Here is a 6,733-nt window from a genome sequence, read left to right as displayed (position 1 = left end):
ATTAATCTGAGTGGATGTAAATGTTAAGTAATTAAAATGCGTGATATCAACAATAAAATGTTAAGTTTGTGTCTTTACTTTAATATATCTAGTTTTAAATTAATCTGCATTTGTTCAAAAAACAAGAAAATGTGTATTTTATTCCTTTACTAAATTAATCTAAGTAATCCCAGCCAAGCTTTTTAGGTACACACGCACAACAAACAATACCTTGTTTTATTTACTCACTTGGTAAAAAAAAAAAAACTCCCCTTCCTGTTTCGTTGGTCTGGAAACCCCTTGCATTCCTAACGAAGACGAACACGCGGACTGAATTTAAGGTAAGAATAAAGCTAGCAAATTAACAGTTAATGTTACTTGGGTTGGTACATTCTTTACAGTTTTCGAATTGCTGTACAAAAACCAGGCTTTAAATGTAATTTGAATATTGTTGTATGTGGATTTTCTAATTAGCATTAGGCCTACCATGTGGTTACACTGGTAAGTTAAAGTTAGGTGGCTAACTTTAGCTGCTTTAAAGCATTCAGTTTTAAGCTTGGCATATGTCTAAATACATTTAAGGAGCCACTGAAGCCTATTTTAGGATTCCTTTTCTCCCTGTGAAAGTGTTTGGTTCTCCCTGATAATAAAAGGTGATGTTGGATGCGTTGGAATGCGGGTAACGTTTGTCTCTCGTACGGGGGACAGCTGCCAGCTGAGTTCACGCAGCATTTACAGCCGCCATTTTATTCGGATAATTTTCAAAATATTACTGTTATCGTTTCATGAAATGTAGTTTTTGAAGTATTTCAGGCGAGAATGTAGTTGTTTTAAACTCAAATATGCGGTTTATTTATAAAGACAGCGTCTATTTAAAAAAATGTGTTTCGCCGATTTCAGAGATGAGCTCCATGCGATCAGCGGGAGCTCCGTCATCATTTATCCGCCGAGAGCAGCTTCAGCTCGGCTAGACCTTCTGACATTTGCCGCTGGCTCTGATGTCTCTTTAGTGGTTCAAGATAAAATATAATTCGTTTGGGGTAAAACGAAACGTTTCTTATCTTTGGCCTTTATTCAATCAATCTATTAATATGTTTTATATATATATATATGTATATGATGTCCCTATGAACTTTTGTCATATAGGTATTTCGTCATACAGAATGCATACTCCATGAATTATGCGATCTGAAAGAGTGCCCATTAGCGCGCTGTCTGTTTCTCTTCGTGGTTTGCGTTTGTTAGGACGGTAGTTTTTACGGTCTATGGTTAGAGCGTTTACAGCTGTCAATCATAATATGTGACCATAATCCTGCCTTCTGCATGACGCGGTTCCCTGTACACTTTCTCATCTGAGCTCCGTGGAAAAAAAAAAAAACACAAACATTTCATATGAAACTGAAGACAATTAGCTGTCTGATCGGCAGGTCAACTACCTGTAGTTGTTTGTGGAGAGAAGAAAATGTGAAACTATTTTTAATTATAGTTATAGTTATGATTTGCTATGAATTGGGTTTCTTGCATTGGTCAGTTACTAACCATTAACTTACACTGTGTCCTTAACCAGGTGATTCTCCTGACAATAGGCTACACTGGATAAAGGTATGTAACTTTCAATAAATTATATTTAAATTATATAATAAATTTATTGTAGTGAGGAAACTGGGGGTGAAGTTATAACTCAGTTGGCAGTTTTTTTTTTTGCATTTCACAGAGTAAATTTATAGTCCTGTAAAAAAAAAAAAAAGTGACGACTTAAGGGGTGTGCACCATATGTTGCTGGTTGCTCAAAGTCTGCCATTGCATTAGTTCCCATTGCCATGATAATCTATTTTTGTTGATCCCATGGTTACATACATTAGCTAAAAAATAAAAAAAACTTAATTAGTTTACTTCCACCATTTTAAAGTCACATCTTTCTATTTAACATTGATGAGGCTGTGATAAAATCAAACTTACCTGATTACCTGTGGAGAAAATAACAAGATGCTTACCTGATGAAGCTGTAAGAAAAACATCTGATCAATCATGGTGTAATTTTAGATTCTCTTCTTTTCATTCGTCAGTTGCATACTCCCCTGAACAATTGTATGGCTCAGAACAACGGGCCTCAATATTGTCATATTTGACCAATCTACTTATGTTCAGTTAGTGCCCCAAAATGACTCTAGAATATGCTGGGATCTGTGTGATGCACAGGCACCATAAATTAATTTAAAAGTCAAGACACTCACACTGAAGACATAGTGCACATACAGTTTTGTTTAAAGATGTCATAGGTGTTGAAAGTAATCCTTCTCTGTAAAGTTCAAAATCAAAACAAATGACTTTTGGTGACTTGTTAGTTGAATGTTTCTTTAACAAATGTGATTTAAGGGAATTCCAGGATGGACAAGGGCAATCAGTATGTAAACAGGCAAAAAATAGCTGCCGTCTTTCCTTAATTTGTAGTATTGTTTGGTTAAAGGGGTGGTATAATACCCCTTTTTACAAGATGTATAAAAAATCTCTTATGTCCTCAGAGTATGTGAAGTTTTTGCTCAACATACCACACAGATAATTTTTATAGCATGTAGTAAAAAAGCTCAGTTTTTGTATGTCCCTTTAAATGCAAATGACCTGCTGCTCCTGGTTGCATGTTCCTGGGGGCAGGATTTATGTACATTTTAGGGTTAGTGATGTCACCAACCCGAGTGGAAGCCGTTGTAGTCTCTACCAGCCGTTTGTTGTAGTCCTTAAAAATAGATTTCTCTAAAAGAATATATCTCCCTTTGCTTTGAACTTTGAATGTCGTAACTTTGCAGATGTTGTTTATGCTCAAACAGCAACATTACACACTAACTAAAGTTAGAAAAGTGAAATCATAATCAACCATCCCTTTAAGATTACAAATGATTGTCCTGATAAATAAATATATATTTTCTCTTTACATTTTTGAGGACAGACAAGCAGACAGAGAGGCAAACACAACTAAATGGAAGCTGTGCTCCTCACCGCTACCAGTATATGACAAATCTCGAAACTGACTTCCACCACCCTCAGAGAGACCACCCAATTTGCTCCTCATTTAGGGTCTGGATGTACTCAGATCTAGCATCTGGATTATATGGGATGGATTTGCACAGTTCACAGTTAAAGTTGAAAATTGTGTCATCATTCGCTCACCCTTAAGTTGTTTTAAACCTGTATAAATTTCTTTCTTCTGCTGAACACAAAGATATTTTGAAGAATGTCTGTAAACAGACAGACTTGGGTCCCATTGACGTCCATAGTAGGAAAAAATATATACTATGGAAGTCAATGAAACCCAAGTTGCAAAATATCTTTCTTTGTGTTCAGCAGAAGAAAGAAATTTATACAGGTTTAAAACAACTTGAGGGTGAGTAAATGATGACACAATTTTCAACTTGGAGGTGAACTAATCCTTTAATTCTTCATTCTTTTGCAGTTATCATGTGTTTTGTCTTCTCTACCGTTTTTTTGTCTGACCCTGCTGACCCAATGAGCATGTTACTGTCCAATGGTCATGCTTTAACTGCAATCTCTAGTATTGCATTAGTATTGGATTCTTCTCATGGGGATTTAATAATTTTGACTTTTCAATCTGAGTTAAATCTCGTTTTTGGCTTATTTTATCTGTAAAAGAAAACGTGCCTAATAATTCTGCACACCTGAATATAAGGCGTTTTCATTTCCAACCTTCATGTACAATTATATATCACTTATAAATGATTAAATTAATAGTAGTTAAGTTTAATATGGTTTGGAATTGGGAAAATGTTCCTGGGAATAAAATATGATCAGCAAATCAACGTGCCTAATAATTCTGCACACACTGTGTGTGTGTGTGTGTGTGTGTGTGTGTGTCTTTCCACATAAATATTTTTAAATTCACACAAGATTGTAATTGTTTATAAATGTAGGCAAATCCATGTGGGAAAAAAATTGGCTTAAATGCATTCTTCACATTAGCAAACAAAGCAGTAGGTTCAATTCTCTCTGGTTTATTTCACAGGTTTGTGATGACGATGATGCTGCAGCCATCCAAGAGGCCATCACTTCATTTGTGCTCAACATCTTTGTGGTCAGCAAAGCCAGGGATGGAGGTCTCGAGAAGAAAGTTGGAATAGCCATTGAGGGAGCGGAGGTCCTTTTTTGCATTCCCAGTGTAGCACATGCTTGCTCCTACCTTATGGGCCTTATTTATGCTTTGGAACTAAGCTACCCAGAGAAACTTAAATACACCTTTGAGGTATTTCAGAAGATCTTCCTGGAGCTGGAGGATGTTAACAAAAACATGTCCTCCAAAATCCACGATCACAAGATCAGCTTACTGGCCTAAAAGCGATACAGACATTGTTGAATGTAGAGGGTTTGAGTCCCTCTGGTAAAGTTTTACTGTTCAATTTCTCAGGTCTTTTTCAGTGCACTTTCTCAAGTCACACTAATCCTATTTCATATAGGGACCATGTTTGTGAGTGTTAATGTTAAAGGTGCAGTTGAAGGAAAGATGACAGTTAAGAAGTCAGAAACTATATTGCACAATGTGAGTTTTTTTCAATAGAAACCCAAAGAAACTGAAATGTAGGTTTCTTAGAAGATCTCCATTGTCACACGGGGATCATACATATGATCATACATGTGCAAGCGTGTTGTTTTAAAGTCTTAAGAGTATGTTACTGTACAGGACTGAAAAACGCAATTTTATAGAAAATATTCTGTAAATGTGTCTGAATGGTTTCTTATGAAGACAATAAAGCCTGTCAACTTTCACTTAATGAGCTTTCCTCTGTCACCACCATGAAGCACAATTTTGTATTGTACACAATGTCTCAACCTGTGAGGTGGATATATTTTATTATACTTTGTTTTATACTGACCTTGTCAGTTTTTACTCTCAAATGGCCAAAATGTCAGCTTCAATGTAATAACTAGATTTCTATATTTGATGAATACATTCTACTGGCATTCTGTTTACAAGTACCAGTGTTGAACTTTTACTATAGTAGTAAAACAATTACTATTTGCATTTATACTTTCAGTAGAAATACTCAGTTGCTAATTAGAATACCTGAGTACATGTAACTTTAAAATACACTAACAAATTTTGAAAACAGTATATCCCACTTGAAATTTGTAATATTGAAATGTAAAAATTAAGTTGGATTCAATCAAAAATACACATTTTGGATTCTTAAAGTTGTGTAGATCACACACACAAAAAAATGACTAGATCAATACTAAAATTAAGTTAACTTTATGTGCAAATTTTATTTCAACAAACAGAAAAATTAAGTAGTTTGTACAAAGACTAGTCTTGTTGGATCTACGTAATACAATTATGCAAAAGAATTCATCATATTTTTTAAGTAAATCAAGCAGATTATTTTTATCAGTGAATGCAACAGAGATTACAAATCCTCACGGAAACCAGGTCTTTACAAAATAGAATACTTTCAGCTCTGAGATATTACATCTGCACACTGCTCTCTTTATTTAATACAGTCTGTGTGTGTGGTTAATGATATTTCAGCAAGAACTGATCATACATGAGAGCTAGGGGTGCAACGGTTCAAATAACTCACCGTTCGGTTCGTTTCATGGCTTTACGCTCACGGTTTCACTACGGTTCGGCATGTGCCATGTTTAGGGAAAATAGTACTATACTGATGAACTATACTTTTACAAATAAAAAAAAGAAAATAAGAATAAATAATATGAATACAAGCAACAAATGAATACAAGAGAGCAATGATGCAAATAAAATAAACAGTGCTTTTTGGGTTTTTAGGAAGGTCTTACATAAATGTTTAGGTACAGATATTGAGTAAAGTAATCAAATGTAAAATATCATTGCATTTTTGACTATAAATTAAAGAGTAACCCTTATTAAAGTTGCAAAAGCTGTTCAATCCAGAGCAGTGAGTGATTTCCTAGTCTTTGGTTTGACTCGGATCCAGGTCACTCTCAAGTGTGCACAAGTCTGTCTGAGATGAGGTTTGGAGGAGCACACATCTTCTGGCTCTTGAATGTTTAACTGGCAAGGCTTAAATGAGTTTAGTTTAAGATGCGCGGGAGATGAGGGCATAATGACTGCTCTCGCACTGAACAAACACTCACTGGTTTCTCCACTGATGGCTGTTGTTGAAATTACCCTTTTTAAAACATAAATCAACATAATACATCCAAATTGTAAAAAACCACAAATATATACGCCACTGTAGTGCAACGCTGCAATCGTGCACATGGTGTTTTCAGTTCAGCTACAGCTGGATTCATGCTGAACTCTCGTTGGACACACATCTTCACATGATGGGAATCCCACTCTCCTGCGTTCACAAAGTCAATGGATGTAGTTTGACCGGCCCCTGGATAAAAGCATCTGCCAAATACATACAGTAAATGTGACTCTCAAGTAGTCTTTTTCTTAAGACACAACAGGAAAAGCCTTTATGTAATCACAAGAATGGACTTAAAATACAGAATCAAATCATTCATCCAAATCTAATCAAATCAAATTGATCTGAATGTGCAAACATGATCCCTGAACAGAACTGAGAGGGATTCACACTCCTAATCCAAGCATTAGCTGAGACAACAGATAAAAGATTCTGTTGTATTTGATTGTTTCTAGTGTCCTTATTTGCAAGTCATTTTGGATAAAAGCATCTGGTTAATGACTAAATGTAAATGTAACATAAAAAAACTATTTCATATCCTATAATCTTCCTGAATTGAGGGAAAATCAAAGGAA

At 35.3% G+C, this 6,733-nt stretch overlaps 1 long non-coding RNA gene across 1 annotated transcript; it reads left to right on the top strand.

Annotated features, from left to right (window-relative positions):
* The first annotated feature begins 262 nt into the window (after positions 1–262).
* LOC127933221 (uncharacterized) lies at positions 263–4,752 on the top strand. The gene is made up of 3 exons (XR_008147462.1): positions 263–320; positions 1,547–1,581; positions 3,995–4,752. It is a non-coding gene; the product is annotated as an uncharacterized LOC127933221 (long non-coding RNA).
* Positions 4,753–6,733: the final 1,981 nt, after the last annotated feature.

This window comes from Carassius gibelio, chromosome A17 (genome assembly GCF_023724105.1).
Source record: "Carassius gibelio isolate Cgi1373 ecotype wild population from Czech Republic chromosome A17, carGib1.2-hapl.c, whole genome shotgun sequence".
Classification (NCBI taxonomy): domain Eukaryota; kingdom Metazoa; phylum Chordata; class Actinopteri; order Cypriniformes; family Cyprinidae; genus Carassius; species Carassius gibelio.
The sequence above is the reverse complement of the archived record's forward strand: the minus strand, read 5'-3'. Positions and strand labels throughout refer to the sequence as shown.